Source organism: Lissotriton helveticus, chromosome 3_1 (genome assembly GCF_964261635.1).
Source record: "Lissotriton helveticus chromosome 3_1, aLisHel1.1, whole genome shotgun sequence".
NCBI lineage: Eukaryota > Metazoa > Chordata > Amphibia > Caudata > Salamandridae > Lissotriton > Lissotriton helveticus.
Genome location: NC_136061.1, coordinates 353,558,786 through 353,578,190, shown reverse-complemented (window position 1 = coordinate 353,578,190; position 19,405 = coordinate 353,558,786). Strand labels below are relative to the sequence as shown.

Here is a 19,405-nt window from a genome sequence, read left to right as displayed (position 1 = left end):
TGTTGGTCATGCCCATTTTTATTTCATTTTTATATAGTACTACTCTTCTCAACTTGGGTGAAAGAAGGCTTTACATTTAAAGGAAGATAAAGTGTAAGTGCCGCCACTCAAAATGTACAGTCCAAGATTATGTGCAATATCAAAAACAGCATGTATGATGTAAAAAGGTTATATCACTGGGTCGGTGCAGTTAAACAGCATATACAGTCTGTGATGGCTGGCAGGGTAAAACACTCACCCTTTCCCGGCAGCTGTCTATCTTTAGCTTCGGTCTCTTCTCAAGTCGCCTTCTCCTCAGCTTCGGAGGAAGCAGGAAGCACACAGGTTCCCTCCTCCGCTTCGATTGAGCGCCGTGGTTCGGCACTCAGACGGGGACAGGGAGTCTGGGCATGTTCCCCACCAGGCTGTGTAATGCAGCCTAGTGGGGAACATGCAAAGTGCGCATGACTGTTTGGCCGGCCTAAGAAAGCCGGACAAACAATCATGCTCTCTTAGAGTGTGCCACCACTCCTCCCCGTGACCCCAGCCTCGTCCCGCCCTAATCGAGCCCGTAGTGAAAAATAAAATGTTAATAACTGGGTTATTATGATTTTATTTGTCCTTTCTCCTGGTCTGAGAGCAGTGAGGCAACACTCCTCCGCCTTAGCAGAGGAGCCGCCCCTGCATACAGTGTGAGATTATGAGCAACATCAAGGATCAAATGCCTGAGCTTTATATTACTGTTGGACTAGTTGTGAGTGTGGCCTACATGGGAACCCTTTTGGTGTTGTGACCAGTGCTTAATTTGAGCCGGTGGTTGCAGATGGTGTCGACTGGCACACATATTTGTGGACTTGCACTTTGTTCCCACATCAGAATCGGACCCAAAGCAAGAAAATGAAAAAAACAAAAGGGAGAAGTAATGAGGACTACACAAATGAAAAAAACAGTGACAAAGAAATAAAACAGTGATTGAAAAACCTGAGACAGTTAGCTAAAAGGCAACGGAGTGTCTGCTCGTTGGTGAAAGAGGAAGGAGGTGGAATCAAGTCTATGCAGCCTTGGTACTCAGCAGCCCCGACATTCGATAGCACTGACCATGTGCTTCTAAAAGTAAAACTTCGGGCCCCAGCACCTGTTCTGATACAAATTAAGCACTGGTGATGAGTAGTGTTGGGGGAGGTAGTCTAATTTCTTGGCAGAGTGTATCCCTGAGACATTGTTTATTCATTCCTTCCCTGTTGGAGGGCTGGTTCTGTTTCTTGGAGGTGCAATCTTGCAACATCTGTTTGGGAAGAGTGATGGCTATACATCCTTCCTGAATTATAAGTGCTATTGATTATTGCAGCACTTTCCTGGGACGGAATTGCATATATTGCTGCTTGTAGTGAGAAAGAGGTTCCACCAATATGTTAGTCTTTTATGCAAGGAGGGGTGTGGGGTGGGGGTGGGGAGGTTGATGAGCTGGGATGGTAGCCCAGAGCAGAGGCTCCTGTTCTGTGAGTACTTTTGAAAGTTATTTGATGAAGCATGGATCTTTGCCTAGCTGTTCCAGGATATTGCCATACCATATACTCTTAAGTGCATTATGAACCTCGCGGTTAAATGCTATCTTTGGTTTGGCTTTATCAGAACATGTCGTGTAAGGTGTCATACGCTTTGGAATACTACCCCCTCGCCAATTCTGGCGACGGGGGTCGCATTCCACCCTTCTAGAGGGAGAAGACATGTTATTAACGTTAATCCCGGTTAAAGTTAACCAGAGCCTCAGCATCACAAAATGGATGCTGCTGCCACAGACACAAGTCTGGCCTCCTGCTGCCGACCGAATCTCCGGCAGGGGAGGCCTGGACAATAGGTTTCCTGTCACAGGGAGGTGCTAGCACCACCCCAGAACGGAGATAGTGGATTGGGGCAGGGAGGGCTGAATGAAACTAGACACTGCCTGGGGCACACAAGGTGTCCCATGCATAGCTCAGTTCAAACCGGTGCTGGGGCACTCCAGCCCCAGCTCTGGCGTGAAACTGGACAAAGGGAAAGGGGTGTAACCACCCCCTTCCTGGATCCCACCCATAGGAGGGACCTAGCAGGTAATCCAGCCCCTTGATTTGGAATAAAGGTAGGAGCTGTGTCTTTAGACTTTAGATAATCCTGACTGAAACTTTGATACAAAACTCTGGAACCTTCAACATCCTACTCGACGAAGAAGACTGAAGATTCTCCCTTGTGGTCAAGGATTGACCACCCTGTGCAAGCAGGCACCAACAAGCCCTCAAAGGTTTGCTTTGTTGTTGCTCCCGCCGGAGCTCGAACGACAGAGACCGACAAGAACCGAACTTCCAGACATCCAACAGCCCGATCCACAGCCACAGCAAAGCTGAGACCCGTGGAGGCGACGTGAGACGTGGGACCGGCCATCTTGGAAAGCCAGCGAAGTGCTTTCTGTGCAGCTCCTGAGGCACCCTCGAAGCTGTGCATTAGGGATTGCGAAGGCCCAGCCCTGAGCATCCTTTGCACCGAAGATCACCTCTCCACACTCACCGAGTGCTGTGTGGGGCCCTTTTGCATTTTCCTGCTCGATGCGTCTGTCCGGTCACTTGCCCGTTGGCAAGTGGCCTCTGTGACGACGAACCTTGGATTTTCCAATGCTGGTCTGGTTGCTCCAGACTAGCCCTTGCTCCCCTGAAAAGGAGCAGCCCATCAGACCTTGCTGGTCTGATCCAGAAACCATCTTCGATTCCTGCGTGGGTTGCATTTGCCAAGGCCTGTTGTCTCCGAATTGAGAACCGACACCGCCGACAGCGAGAGCCTTCGTGGGAAAGTCCGTGTCCAGCACCTGGTTGTTGTCGACACCTCCTGGTCCCCGTGGCAGCGGAGACAAACTTCACAACAGCACCTGATCGCATCCCGACATCGCCTGGTTCCTTCCTGGTTCCATCCTGGTCACTGGCTAGTGACCCAGACTCTTTCCCCTCTGCTTTCAGGTACTCTTCATCCTCGATCCACCCTTGGATCCAACCGGACTCTTCTCTCCTGGTCGCCTGCAGCATCTTTTCTCCAAGGCTCCATAGAACTCCACGACAAAACCCGACACACTTTGACACCTATGCATCCGTTTCCTGTGGGTGAGGTAACGCGAGTACTGCGGTGCTCCTGTGTAGGTTTACTCCCCTAGTGTCCTAGTTTTAAGTGGTTAAGTTCTAGTCCAGTCGGAAGACTTCCAAATCTGCAACTTTCTAACTTTACGCACCCATTGACTTCTATTAGTGCACGCGTGTGCATTTAGACACTGCACCCGCATCCTGTGGGCCACCCACGTCCTAACTGCTGTTAGTCCAGTGTAGCCCAAGTGATTCCCAAGGCCTTACCATTGTTCGTGATGTGGTACTTATACCACTATTTTAGTATATGGTTTTACGGGCCACCAGGGCCTATCCATATTTTTGCAACTTTTGTATGTTATATTAAGTTACTTGTTATACGCTTGTGCTCCTGTGCTCATAATGAGTTAAGGGGATCTATTTAGAAATAAATACAGATATATTTTGAATATAGAACCTGTGTGGTGTCCTTTCATTTGGTATTAAAAGGTTTGCATATGGTAAAACAGCTGGCTTCACATGCCCTCTTGAGTTTAGCCTAAGACTGCTTTTGTCCATGGTACCACTAGGATAGCTGGTCTATAAGGTTGATTTTACAACCATCACCATAAGGGTTGTTTGGACTGGTGCAAGGTGCTCACTAGAATAGTGAACATCATATACCAGGCCAACTTCTCACATTGGTGTGCAGCGGTTGGGATTTGAGCTTGCTGTTGTTTTACCATTGTAATCTTTGATATCATTTGAAAGATCACACTAGGTACCATAGGTACATATAACAAAGCTTAAAATACTTAAGTTCTACTGAACTTAGTTGTTGTAGAGGAAAGGGCCTAGCACACCCTGACTACAACTCCTAGAGAGGTTCTAGTAGGTAAACACTCAGTGTAGGTAGGTGCACACACCACACCTCACTAGACATGTCTGGCACAGGTGAACCCTCTGGTTCTCTACCTGTGGTAAGTGACCCTCCCAACGCACCCTCCAGATATGATATGCTCAACTTTCGAGAGATGAGGTCATTGTGTACCTCAAGGAAGTTGAAACAGTCCTAGAGCCAGGTAATCTGGAGAGGGCCTCTAAACCAGGTCCCCCAGAGAACACAGGTGAAGGTGTCCCCTCCACAGAAGATGACCCCTTAACCCCAGAAGTAGAGGAGGAGGAAGAGGAAGAATCAGATGGAGATGATGGCCAGGTCCAAGTCAGGAGGCTTAGCCATGCTAACCTAAGTTTACATGGGAATGGAGAACGGTTTCACCTTTCCAGGCCCAATAGTAGACTTCTACCAGGCAATAGAAGGGAAAGATCTCCTTCCAGGGAATCTCTCCTCTCTAATGCCTCAAGGGGTTCTCAAAGGGGAATGACTTCCCCCCCAGAGAAGAGAACATGAGGCTAGGATGAGAGCTGTCCAACTTCAGATAGAGAAAGAGGAAACAGCCCTGGCCCAAGCTAAACATGCTTTAGCAAGGGAGAAAAAGTTAAGTGGATTAGATTCCACTGGTGGCAGCAATATCCCTAAGGATAAAGACTGGTCCTATGATCATAGAAACCTGAGTAAGATTGTGCCCCCCTACAAAGATGGGGATGACATCCACAAGTGGATAACTGCTTTGGAGAGGGCCTGCATGGTACAGCAGGTTCCCCAAGGTCAGTGGACAGCAATCTTGTGGCTCTCCTTTTCAGAAAAAGGAAGAGACAAACTCCTCACTGTTAGTCATGAGGATGCTAAAAACTACTCTGTCCTGAAGAGTGCTCTGATTGTTGGGTTTGGCTTAACCACTGAACAGTACAGATTAATGTTCAGAAATACCCAGAAGACACAGACTCAGGACTGGACTGATTTTGTAGATTGTGCCACTAAGGCTCTGGAAGGTTGGTTACTGGGAAGTAAAGTTAAGGACTGTACAGGATTGTATAATTTGATCATGAGAGAGCAAATCCTTAATAATTGTCAGAACCAGTTGTTGCACCAACACCTGATTGACTCAGATCTGACCTCTCCCCAAGAATTGGGAAAGAAGGCAGACAAATGGGTCAGAACCAGGGTTAAGCAGAGACCCCAGAACCAAGGTGGTGACCAGCAAAAGGCAGACCAAAAGGGAGGAGATCAAAAGCAAAAAGACCAGAAGTCTTCTTCAGGCCCCCAAAATACTTCTAAGGAGGGGGGGGTCCCAAAACACTGAGAAAAAGAAAGAAGGTCCAAAGAAACCTTGGTGTAACTACTGTAAAACTGCCTCTCACTGGTTTAGTGAGTGCACCAAGAAAGGTACAGCCCCTACCACTGCAGCCCCAAAGGCACCTGCACCCCCTAGTACAGTCAGCAGTGGTAGTTCCCAACCCAAGGCTATAGTGGGGTTAACCATGGGTACTGAGGAGGATCCTGGCCTAGTCAGGATTCCTACTCAGGCTGTCCTGATCTGTGTTGTGGACATGGCTATGTCCACTACTGTGAGTCCCAATACTTTGGGCAAGTACAGACAGACAACTATGATAAATGATAAAGTGTCTCAAGCTTACAGGGACACATGTGCCAGTGTCATTATGGTGACACTTAACTTTGTGAACCCTGGACAGATTGTACTGGGTGATAATTACCTAGTGACCAATGCTAGCAATGTCACTACTACACATAGTGTGGCAGTTGTTAATTTCTCCTGGGGAGGGGTAACTGGCCTCAAAAGAGTTGTGGTAAGTGCAGACCTCCCAGTTGAATGTCTTTTGGGCAATGATCTAGAAAACTCAGTATGGTCAAAAGTGGAGTATAGGACTCATGCAGAGATGCTAGGTATTTCAGCACATGTCCTTGCTGTGACCAGGTCACAGGCCAAAAAGTGCTTACCTGAACCTGTGCTGGATCTTGAAACTATAGACCAGACACAACCCAAGAGAAAGAGCAAGAGGGTTAAGGCAGTGCCTTCCACCCTGCCTCAGGTTGAGGATCAGCCCTCCCAGGAGGGTAATTCTGTGATCCAAGAGGGAACTGTCCTAGAAGAGCTTGAACCTGATCAGGTTGAGTTTCTTGGGACAGGGGGACCCTCAAGGGCAGATCTGGGGCAGGCTCAGTTAACTTGTCCTTCTCTTGAACCCCTCAGACAGCAGGCTGCTGCTGAGGCTGCTGGGAATGCTCAAGGTACCCATAAAGTTTATTGGGATGATGGGCTCTTTTATTCAGAGGCTAGAGACCCCAAGCCTGGTGTTTCCAGGAGGTTGGTTATACCTCTGCAATTTAGGGGCTTACTTCTTACCTTGTCCCATGATATTCCCCTAGCAGGACATCTAGGCCAGAACAAGACTTGGGACAGGCTTGTCCTTCACTTTCACTGGCCCCATATGTCAGAAGATGCCAAGGAGTTTTGTCGCTCCTGTGTTACCTGCCAAGCCAGTGGCAAATCAGGTGGCACAACAAAGGCCCCCCTCATACCACTACCTGTGGTGGGGGTACCCTTTGAGAGAGTGGGGATAGACATTGTTGGCCCAATGGACCCCCAAACAGCATCTGGGCACAGATTTATACTGGTGGTAGTGGATCATGCCACCAGGTATCCAGAAGCTATTCCACTGAGGACCACAACAGCTCCTGTTGTGGCAAGGGCCCTACTTGGAGTTTTCTCCAGAGTGGGCTTTCCGAAGGAGGTTGTCTCTGACAGAGGTGCACATTTCATGTCAGGATATTTGACTGCTATGTGGAAGGAGTGTGGTGTTAATTATAAATTCACTACACCCTACCATCCACAGTGCAATGGGCTTGTTGAAAGGTTCAACAAGACCCTCAAAGGGATGATAAAAGGGTTACCTGAAAAGCTTAGGCGAAGATGGGACATCCTTTTACCCTGCCTTCTGTTTGCTTACAGAGAGGTCCCACAAAAGGGGGTTGGCTACATCCCTTTTGAGCTTTTGTTTGGGCACCCTGGAATGGGACCCCTGTGTCTTGTGAGGGAAGGATGGGAGTTACCTCTCAAAAAGCCTAAACAAGATATAGTGGACTATGTACTTGGTCTCCGCTCCAGGATGGCTGAGTATATGGAGAAGGCTTCTAAAAACCTTGAGGCTAACCAAGAACTTCAAAAAGCTTGGCATGACCAAAAGGCTGTGCTGACTGAGTACCAGCCAGGACAGAAGGTGTGGGTGTTGGAGCCAGTGGCCCCAGCAGCACTCCAGGACAAATGGTCTGGACCCCACACCATTGTTGAGAAAAAGGGAGAGGTCACCTATTTGGTGGACCTTGGCACCCCTAGGAGCCCCCAAAGGGTGCTCCTGTCAACAGACTGACAGGGCAGACATGGGCTTGCTCATGGCTACAGATGGGGAACAGGAGGAAGAGAGTGACCCTCTCCCAGACCTGTTGACTCAGAACCCTGATGATGGTTCAGTTGATGGAGTGGCCTTGGCAGGCAGCCTCACTGACCAGCAGCAATGGGACTGCAGACAAGTTCTACAGGCCTATAGACATATATTTTCCCTAACACCTAGTCAGACTAACTGGTGCACCCATGAGGTTGACACTGGTGACAGTCTGCCTGTGAAGAGTAGAATCTACAGGCAACCTGACCATGTCAGGGACTGTATAAAGACTGAGGTGCAGAAAATGCTTGAACTTGGAGTAATTGAGCCATCAGAGAGCCCCTAGGCCAGCCCAGTAGTCCTTGTGCCAAAACCTCACACCCAAGATGGTAAGAGAGAGTTGAGGTTCTGTGTGGACTATAGAGGTCTCAATGCTGTCACTAGGACAGATGCTCACCCCATTCCAAGAGCAGATGAGCTCATTGATAGATTGGCTTCTGCCAAGTTTCTGAGCACATTTGATTTGACAGCTGGCTATTGGCAAATCAGGTTAGCTCCCCTAGTGTCCTAGTTTTAAGTGGTTAAGTTCTAGTCCAGTCGGAAGACTTCCAAATCTGCAACTTTCTAACTTTACGCACCCATTGACTTCTATTGGTGCACGCATGTGTATTTAGACACTGCACCCGCATCCTGTGGGCCTCCCACGTCATAACTGCTGTTAGTCCAGTGTAGCCCCAGCGATTCCCAAGGCCCTAGGCCTTACCATTGTTCGTGACGTGGTACTATACCACTATTTTAGTATATGGTTTTACGGGCCACCAGGGCCTATCCATATTTGTGCAACTTTTGTATGTTATATTAAGTTACTTGTTATACGCTTGTGCTCCTGTGCTCATAAAGAGTTAAGGGGATCTATTTAGAAATAAATACAGATATATTTTGAATATATAACCTGTGTGGTGTCCTTTCATTTGGTATTAAAAGGTTTGCATATGGTAAAACAACTGGCTTCACATGCCCTCTTGAGTTTAGCCTAAGACTGCTTTTGTCCATGCTACCACTAGGATAGCTGGGCTATAAGGTTGACTTTACAACCATCACCATAAGGGTTGTTCGGACTGGTGCAAGGTGCTCACTAGAATAGTGAACATCATATACCAGGCCAACTTCTCACAGTGAGTACCTTTGAAAGTTATTTGATGAAGCATGGATCTTTGCCATAGAAGCAGCTGTGGGCAATGCAGAATGCCTTTAAGGTGGAACATTTGACCACACCTTGAAGCATTTGAAGCATGGTGTGATGTATTCCCATGGATGAAGAAGTAGGAGTACACAGATAGCAAGTACAACCATCACTGTTTTCTACCCATGTGCTAATGCACTTCGATGCCTTGCTGCTGCATTTTGGATGCTTTGCCGTCTTTACAGCAGGACAATTTGCATAGTCTAGACAGGACATGACAAGGGTGATGGGTGTCTGTGGCTTCTGTGGGGATACTGGACAAGAGAATATGTGTCACACAGTTTGTGTAGAGTAAAAATCACTTTTTTATGACCAATCATAGATAGGAGTGTGGTAATCCTTGGAAGAAGAAGGGGCCACCAGGAGCCAGAAGATAAAATAAGTGTATTCATACGGAGGGAGTCCCCAACACGCAGCTTCGTCCAGAATGGCTCCAACAGAAAATACGCATCAATAAGCATTTCAAGGGAAACAATATACTGGTTCTAAAGCACAAGACAAACATACAGATCCCTGAGACGCGCATGAGAATATTGTAACCAAGACGACATAACACAAGAGAAACAACAACAACGGGCACGGCTGTGGGGTCGAGGACCTGGAGCATGAAGGTTACAAATAGTTCTTCCATTCTCTACAATTTAGATCTCAGTTTTGGAAGAATTAGTTTTAGGATGATTGCACAGTATCCATTGGATAAAGGCTTAGAGATAGGGCTTAAAGCCTTAGGTGTAAATACATTTCCAGTTTTACTCTTATCCGCATTTCATCGAGTAGTTGCAGCAACTACTGATGTAGCACCGAAGGACCTGATGTGGTCTGGTAGTGCGCGGAGGTTGAAAAGGAATGGTAAAATATTGGAGTCTTGAGGCAGGTACGCCAGACTCGGAGCTGAAGAACAAGCGGCAGCAATATCATGTTAGAACTGTTATATAAGTTGACTTCTAGGATGCGTCCTTAGGTTCCAGGCTTCTCTATCCTTAGCAGGAGCATCTGCTGGAGCAGCAAGTCAAAGGTGGTGGACAATACCATCTATGCTAGTGAAGCCACTGCAGTAGGTTGGCTCCTGCTTTGAAGTCAGAGATCTTAGTGAAGTAAGCTCTCAACATCAGTAAGTATTAGGACAGAGAATAATTGGACTCAGGGTGTGGCCAATGACCATACTTTATGTCAAATACCCATAGGGCACAGACCTTGCCCAGTAGGTACTGGAGTAGCGTGAAGACCATGCCCTTCAGCCAGTACTCGCTGAGTATGGCCTCACAAATTGGATATATGTGAAGGGCATGACTTAAAACCATACGTTGGGCCCGCATCTATTGAGCTCAGCTTCAGATCATGCCCCAAAGGTAATGAGACAAGGCCATGTCCCAACCAGTTGCCCAGTACTCACTGGGCACGGCCATAAGGGTGGCCAATAGGTACAGGTAGATTGGCTGAAGGCCAATCCCTGTCCCTAGTACCCACCGGGGATGGCCAAACAAAGTGACCAGGGGTTCTGAAGAAGGGGATGTATATAAGGCTGAGGCCCTGGCCAAATGCAATTACTCTGCTGAACCTGTTCCAATTGGATACTAGGTTCAGAAGTATAGTCACGATAAGGAACCTGCAACCATATATCATAACAAAAACCCTCAAAATGTTAAGAAAGGTTATGGTTGTCTACTAACACCAGTAACTTACCAGCAATATCAAACAAATATTGAATTTCTCAGAACTTTTAAGACATATGATGCTTACATTACAGACCTACAAATTCATCCAATGATCCAGTTATTGCACAACCATAATGCAATGCTCATGACATCAAAGATGACATCACAAATCACATAAATGATCACTATCACTGATGGCCGATAGTGATCCAACTCATTTACTAACTTCAGGAATGCCCTTTCTACGCTCACTCTGGCGAGACCTCTTCACGCCCTTCATTATGTAGTTCCCCATTAAGTGATCCGTATTCTTATATATGGTATGATAGTGTGGGTGCTTATTGCTCTCCGCAACACATCAAAAGCCCAGCTTGGTTTAATTGGTATTAGAAAATCTCTTGAATTAGCTAGGCTCGAATTAGGGACAAGATTGATAGTCACCCTAACTGTGGTGTTGCATTTGAAATTACATCTATAACTCAAGTAGAATCAGTAGGTAAGCCTCCTTTGAATGATGCCATTGACGGGCCTAGGCACAGCGAGCGGTGGGTGGGCACGAAGCGGACAACGCATCTGACACCCAGATTGGTGCACAACATAAAAATACGTAGGGAAAGCAGCACAATTGAGACGCGTTGGCTAAGAGGCTGGGTAGTGGAGGGAGGAGGGGGGCAGGCTCCAGGGTTGGGCATAGGGATGATCAACAATGTACCTATGTGACGGTGCCGCAGTTTATTGTTTCTGTTTTGTTACAAACGACCTTTTGCAGTTGTTATATGCATATATGATTTGTCACTTTACACAAGACTAGGGCGCATTGACTTCTTTATGCTGCAGACATTCTCAGGCGCCCAAGGTTATCGTGCATACTACCTGTGTGTAATGTTATAATGCCTCATGGTTGTGTCATGGTGATTATGTATTTTGAGTCGGGCACGGCTGAAGAACCACACTATCTGCAATGGCGCACCTACTGCAATGTTGAATTGTTTCCTTTTTAAAAAAAAAACAAATGCCAATAAACAGAGCTGACAAAAAGAAATTGACGGGCCTACATCTTGCACAATCAGTTTGATGACTCTGTTGCCAGTTCTACCACAATTAAGATATTAAACAAACTTTAGGACGTAATTTAAAGGGTAATCGGAGAAGCAAGGTTTTGCTTTCTGCAATATACTGAGTTGTCTCTCACTAATAAAAAATGTATGCCTATTAGGTTTTAACATTTGCCTTGGCTTGGCATTATAGAAAGTAGATTATGTAGCCACAGTGGTTAGAATTTTTGGACTGTTTCAATGTATATTAATGGTATATTTCCTTGGTTATTTATTAATTTTTCATATGTTGTTGACAAACACAGATAAACATAAATGGTTGTATAGGGATGTATAATAGCTTGGCTGTAGGCCAGGTGCTCTGCTCACAGCCTGGTGCTGCATGTTGTAGTACAAGCCCGCACCCAAAGCCCTCTGTGCAAAGCTGCACTGAGCTGAAGGCCACTTGCAGCCGTTCTGTGTGGGATGGAGATGGGTACAAGGCTTGGCTGGAGGCTAGATCTGCGCCAGAAGTATGGAACTCTGTTCGCTAGTAGAGGCCCTTTACCCAGAGACTCCATAGGGCAGCTTACGGCCACTTGCAGCGGGTGTGTGTGGGACATGGATAGGTGCAAGGCTTGGCTGAAGGCCAGGCCATAAGCTAAGCCTGGGGCTCAGTGATGTAGTACAGGCTTTGCATCTTACACATGCTTTGCACAGCTGGTTTGGGTAAAATGGATCCAAAGTACCCATAGAAATGTCCATAAGATACTTCGGAAGAAGAGATGTTACTGTTACATTTTTCATTCTAAAACCACAGAAATTTAAGTTATGTATTCAACCATAACTCTACCACCAAAATGCTACTCGTAACATCTCATGTGCCAGATATACTACAAATGACATCACTAGTAATAATACATATAAACTTACTCCTCACAGCATCACTATGGATGACCAAGGCAATGAAACTCCAGATCAACAACAGAAAATGTAATACAAAATGCAACATCCTCTGGAACTGCAAATCTTTAGCTAAACATTCTTCCGAACTTTACATATTTTTAGAAGGGAAACAACCCGGTGCATTATTTTTAACCGAAACTAGACTACATTCGGAATCTAAACCTGATCTTGGGCAAACCGTCCCCCCCCCCCGCCCCCTGGATAATATATCCAGAGAAAAGACCGTGAAAAGAGGAAAGGTGGAGGCATTGCTATCATCCTTAAGAATCCCTTCAAAAGTCACATTGAGTCTGATCTTATATCAGATTGCAAAAACTTCTCATTCGCAATCTCATTCTCGGCTACTCATACTTTCTCAGGAATTCTAATCTACTGTCCCCCTGGTGCATGTGGATAATTCCTTAAATCTCTCCCTGAGACGGCTGCTGCTCTAGCAAGCTCTTCCTCCAACTACATCCTCTTAGGAGATGTCAATCTACACTTAAAGGACCCCACAATATCAGAAGCCTCTGAACTTATCCAAGATCCATTGGCTATCCAACTAATACAAAAGGTTTAAGGCCCTACCCACAGCAAAGGCCATATCTTAGATCCTGTGTTCTCTAATAACGACAAGATTTCAGTAGGTGACCCTATCCCTGTGCCATGGTCTGATTACTTTTTGATCCCTATTCTTTGGACTACATCAACACAATCCACCGCTGCAAAATCTATGTGCAGTCAGGAACGTCCATGGGGTATATTACCTTTAGAATCTTGGACTCTAGCCCTTACAAACACCAGGCCTACACTAGAGTCCTCTCTAGATGCAGTTATCCCTAAAGAACTTAGTTCTAAAAGGGCAAGAGAAAAAGTGTCACCTTGGTATTCATCTAAGCTTCGGGAATATAAACAAATTTTCAAAAGGCTGGAAAGGATATGGAGTTAAGACTACAAAGAACTAAGCAAACAGAAATACAAAGAGTCTATAAAAATGTACCAAATCGAAATAAAAAAGGCACAAGCACTTTTCTATGAAGAGAAAATTAATTCAGCAGCTAACGCACCTCAGGCAATTTTTTGCATTGTGAAGAATCTTCTTCAGCTTCCCCCTCCAAGTGACATCATGTGATGTTACCCCAGTCCGCTGCAATGAACTTGCAGAATTCTTTCACAAACAAATTCAAGATATATATATAGAATTTGTTTCCCTGGCCCCCTGGTCCTAGTGACCTCCGTTCTATAGACAAGTCCTCCCCGGGTTTTGGACACCTATTAGAGGAACTTTCAATGATGAACTTGGACACTCCATCAGAAATGTTCTACAAAGTTAAATCCAATTCTTCTCTTGACCCGGTGTTGTAATCTGCTTATTTTTCATATGGTCTTATTTTCATGTAGTGATATCTTTATTTATATATGTTCTTGCTTAGCCAAGCTCTGTCTATGATGTAGTTATGTTCTGCAATAGAACTGAGGGAGTAGAACTCAGTCTATGTTCTTAGGCTAATGTCTTAGGAGAGCTTTAGACAGTTGGCTGGGTGAGCTGTTGTATCCTGCTTCTTAAATTAAATAAACCTTCTATTCATCTTACATGAAGACTTTCATCTCATTTCCTGCACCAACCCATCTTTTTAACACTTTTCAACACCTCCTTACTTTCTAGGGAAGGCCGAGGAAGTAGTAGTACTAACAGTCATACTGGAAGTGTCAAATCTATCCATTTCTACCGGTCAAGTCTCACCATCGTGGAAACATGCCATGGTGAAGGCACTGCTCAAAAAACCAAACCTAAATCTTGAGGTTTTGAGTAACTACAGACCCATCTCGCTTCTGCTATGTTAATACAATTCTTTCTGAGTTCTTAGAAACCCACAATCGATTGCACTCCTCTGAAACTGGATTCTGGCCACAACATGGCACGGAAACTGCCCTCTTCGCTGTAGTCAAAGAATCCAAGAAAATTCTCGACCTTGGAGGAGCAGTTGCGATTATCCTCCTCGACCTGAGCTCCGCCTTCGATACTGTCAATTATAACATCCTTCTTAACAGACTTAGGAATGTCAGAGTCTAAGATAGTGTCATCACTTGGCTTCAGTTCTTCTTAGAGGTTAGATCGTTCCAGGTTTTTGAAGGAGGTAACATATCCCCAGAGCTGTGGAGTGCCCCAATGCTCATCACTTAGCCCCACATTGTTTAATGTATATATGAGACCTCTTGCTGAGATTGTCTTGCCATACGGGATTAACATTGTCAAGTATGCTGATGACACGCAACTGGTGGTTGCCCTTAACCATTCGCAGAACTTCCCATCTGGCCTGGAATCCTGTCTGGTGAAAGTTGCAAAATGGATGGAGTTTTCCTGTCTCAAGCTTAATAGAGATAAAACTGAGCTAATGGTCCTGGGCAATTCTAGTATCCCTGATTTCGGACTGGCCTGGCCAAACTGTCTTGGCCCTCCACCAGCCCGTAACACTAAGATTAAAAGTCTTGGCGTTTGGCTGGTTAAGTCCCTTAAATTCGACCATCAAGCAGTGAAATTGGCAGCAACATGCTATGGCATCCTTAGACTGCTTCGGAAAGTCCTATCTCTCCTTCCCATAACGGCAAGGAGAGTCATGGTCTAGGCATTGATTCTTTCTCACCTGGACTATGGATATTCCCTCTATTTTGGGACCCCAAAATCAATGATAAGAAAACGGCAAGTTGTACAGAACTGTGCAGCTCGGCTATTGCTTAATATTCCTAAAACACTGCTAGGCCGGCCTTGAAGACTCCACACTGGCTACCAATTAGTGAAAGAATGAAATGTAAAGCTTTGTGTATAGCCCACAAGACCCTTTGGGGAAAAGGCCAATACTCATTCGCTCTCTCATCACCTTCTATCGTCCCAGGAGATGTCTATGTTTGGCTAACCTATTTCTAGCCTCAGTCCCTAAATCTAAAAGGGCAAGATGTAACATTATAACACTGATAGACTGTGGAACATCCTCCCTCCACATCTCTGCTCAGTGACCCACCATCTCTCCTTCCGGAAACTTCTCAAAACGTGGTTATTTCAAAACGCAGTTACGTAACCATCTAGCTGGTTGTTTTGCCTGATGCTGCTATCGCAGGGATGCCTTCGGTTAGCCATGCGCTGTATAAATGCTTATAATAATTATAACTTTCGGAGGTTCTACACTAAATGTGAAACGGATATAGAATAAGGAATAATTCTTGCATTCCAAATGGACTAATCATGCAAAGTCTGGTCTTGAAACTTCAGCTGTATTAGGTAAAAGGAAGTGATCTGGATGTAAAAGCCTAATATGGACCTTGTGGATGACGCTTATGTCCAAATGGTTGCTCGTCGCAGGTCTCTGAGCTATATCCAAGAACATGGAGTTGGCACAGAACCTGATCAACAGGAGTAGTAGTACATAGTGCAAGGGCTGATCAAGGGACATACAAGGACATAGCAAAGGGTCTGACCAAAGGAAAAAGTCACTCTCAAGCCACATGGTGCAAGGTCAAAGGTTATGCATAAGCTGTTATATCAATAGAGGACTGGGTACTACACCCTTAGCAGACCGGCCCTTCGTTAACCACTGCTGCACATGGTTCAAGCTGTGCACTGAGGATTCTGCCCATACAGGTTCCTGGTGCAGGGCCATGTAAAAGACAAAACTCTGTGCCCAAATCCTACTGTGCTTGGCTGAAGACCATGCTGAATGTGTGATGTCCGCACATGGGGTGGGTGCAGGGCCTGGCCTCAGATAAGGTGAAATGGGCATGCAGCCTACATCGAGAAAAGGGAGAGTGAACATGACTGCTTTGGTCGGCCCCAATCAGGGCCCAGAGCACTTGGCAAGCCACTCCTCCCTGACCCACCCACCCCCAACAAGGCATACCCTTCTGCTTTCTCGCAGTGCGAGAAGCAGAAAAATAAAATGTTAATTTTACCATTTTATGTTTCTGCTTCTCGCACTGCGAGAAAGCAATGGGGCGACGCTCCTCTGCCCTAATGGAGGAGCCGCTCCTGCCTCACAGGTCATTCCAACCATGGAAGCCAACTCCCATCTCTGTATGTAGATTTGCTCATACAAAAATCTTTGCGAGTAATATCTTTTAAAAGGGAAAAACAAACATTTACAAATTCAAAACACTGTGTGGGCCTGATCCTTAAGAACAAATTGAAAACGTACACCCAGATTTCCAAATTTTAGGAATGTTCAAAGGATTCCAAAAGTAATCCTAGAAACAAACAACTGAGGTTATGCACATTTTTGAAAATATGAAAGCTGTATTGCACAGATTTCCCAATTATTCATCTACCAAGTAGTTTGTGGTATTTCCACTTATCTCATGCCTAGGCACTTTTATAATTTGCTCTCCTAAATGTCAGATCGCACTGTTAATTCACAAGCATTTTATAAACGTGTGCACAACTGGCTTAGGTTTTTCTCAGGAGCACTATGAAACTGTCATGATAGTATCTTTCCAGCATTTGTACGTTCATGCTTATCTTTCCTCAAAAGTGACTAAACACATACTATAGTCAGTGATAAGTTTGTAAGAAAAAAACTTTGCAGCTTCACACACTTTAATGAATTCCTACTTGAATGCATGTAAGATATCCCACATACACATATGTACGTAAGATGCAATGGCACATTCGAAATTCCTGGGAATTTTATTTTTCCCACCACAGCGAAAATATTTTTTCGAGGAGAAACCCCTTCTACACACTGAATAATGTGAGGGGCGTTTCGTGCTTTCCCACACCCTGGAAAGGGATTCTTTAGTGTACCCTTGACAGGACTATATCTCTGAGCGTCGAGGGTGAGAAGTGGTAAAAAAATGTCCGTTTATGAGTGGGTGTGCACAAGCTTTCAGGGCATTTCTTCCCTAGAACACCCACTCTCATCCCTCAGAGTAGTTTACTCACATGAAAAACGCTGTGTATGTAAATATGTTTACACGTTTAAAACCATATTGCATGAATGTCAACTGTGGTTTAAAATTCGCCAAAAGGATTATTAATGCGTGCAAGCTAAAAGTGCTTCTGCCTGTACTAAGCGTGTGACTCCAGGAGGCATGGCTTAGGGTCTCTTGGTCTATCTGTACTAAGCATGTGATACAAACAGGCAGTGCTTAGGGTATTGTTGTGTGTCTGCCTGCACTAAGTGCACTAAGATATAAATATGCAGAGCTTGCCGTCTCTGAGCTACTCTAAGCTTGTAACACAAACAGGGCAGTGTTTACAGCATGTTTAATAGTTTCACTTTTACATGTGATACATTTTAACTCATAACCTCTGGATTTCATCTCTTGTAACCTTATGTATGGCACGGGTATGGCCTTGCGGGGGATTGTCACTAAAAGGCTATTTCCGAGCGCCCTGAGACCTCGTCACCCCCCTCCCCAAGCCACGAGGGTCTCATCACTGGGTTTCTGCCGCGTGCCCCGACCTTCTACCCCCTGAACCAATGGGTATCCCTTCGATCACCATCGGAAGTGCAGTGGAGATAGAGAGAGCCCTATCTGGGCCTCCCTCGAATGATTAGCTTTTATGGCCTCGAGGCTCGCTCGCTCGTTCGTGACGTGCCGGGAGCTCTTGGTCTGTGCCGAGTAAACCTGCCTATCAAGGTGGACGAAGTCTCTTCACCTGAGAGGCGAGCCGAGGCACATGTCCCAGTAGAAGCGTGAGCCTGGGAAGCACCAGAGAGGCTCCGCTTTCTCCCAGAGCACTCCGAGGATTGTCCAATGGCGTCGGGTCAGCTGGCACGGTTCTTACGGAGGCTGCTCGAGCGGTGGGACAGCCGGTAGGTGAGGGTGAGAGGTCTGTGTGCATGGCAGCTGCGTTGGATTGTTGTGATTTGTCCTTATCTGGAGGCCGGCAGTGGACCTTTGCTCCTGTTTATCTGGTGGTGCGAGAGCTGTGGTATAGATTGGGCATATGACGTGACGCCACGTTTCCAGTTCTGGGCTTTCATTTGACAACCAGATGTGTTCTAGGAGCAAATTTGCTTCTGTTGGACTAATGGGAATAATTCATGTGGGAGCAATGATTTGTAACAAAAAAGATCCAGATTGTCAGAATGGTGTGCTGCCACCTTTTGTGGTGAGGTAACAACTCTAGTGGTGTTAATAACTTGGCACGATCAAGCACTGCACCTATTTCTCACCAGCACTCACTCATGCCAGTGTATCCTGGTTTTCAAGAACTGCTTTGTTTTATTAATATGCATGCGTGTCTTATCTCATGATGCCCCGGGATGGGGGTACAAAATGTACGATAGTCTTGCACTCGTGAAAAGCAAAACTCTTGCCAGTTTTGGAAGCTGGTTAACAACATCGGCAGGACACAAAATCACTTGAAAATTGCAGAATCAGCGAAGTGACCTGCGCTGATTATCTAACTCAGCATCTTGGAGGTGGTGCTAACAACCAGATAACACACCACATGGTAGAACCCCACACATTGTGTGCACTTGCACCACTAGAAGATCAGCAAGGCTCAACTCACAAGACAACATGTAATTTACACTAAGCCCAATGGGGTACCTCAAGTAATTTTTAAACAAAACCCACCCTACTGGGGCAAGAAAAGACATGGAGCTTGTTTTCAACAACGTTCTGTTGCAAAATCGTGTTTCCAAGTCTTGGAGGGGATCAATCCATACCCAATATTTAAAGGAGGTAATAAAAATAACCCTGCAACTTAAGGATTAATTGTACTGATTAATAATGACCTACAATACTTTCCATCTTTACTGCTAATAGACCTGACAACCAGAGCAATGAAAATCAGATCATACTGATCTATCAAACAGGGTTCAATAGAGGCACTAGCACAATCACCAACATAATGGCCCTGTCAATAACAATTGGTCAGGCAACGTGTAATTCTCCACCTCTAGACCTGTTACATAGATTTTAAAGCAGCTTTTGACAGGATTGATCATCCAAAACTCTGGGCAGAGTCGGTTAAGTGGGGAATTCCTCTAGGCCTATTATTAGCCATCCAAATGCTGCACAAAGGTACTTGGGTGAGAATAAAGTTGGCACATACTTCTTGAGTAAAATTAACACCAACCAAGTTTTGAAGCAGGAGTGTGTGCTAACACACCAGTTTTCAATGTATTTATGGCTAATCTCACCCCATTGATAAACGGAGGAAAT

The 19,405-nt window shown here is 45.5% G+C and overlaps 1 protein-coding gene across 8 annotated transcripts in view; it reads left to right on the top strand.

Moving 5' to 3' along the window:
• The window catches only part of SLC6A4 (solute carrier family 6 member 4), a 693,801-nt gene that overhangs the window by 158,148 nt on the left and 516,248 nt on the right, over positions 1-19,405 (top strand). Inside the window, exon 1 of one of the 8 annotated variants that reach the window (XM_078680027.1) lies at positions 17,850-18,045. The exons of the other annotated variants lie outside the window; for them this stretch is intronic. The gene's annotated coding sequence lies outside the window, so the exon portion shown is untranslated. Of the gene's footprint in view, positions 1-17,849; positions 18,046-19,405 lie in introns of those variants that run through there. 8 annotated transcript variants of the gene reach the window in all.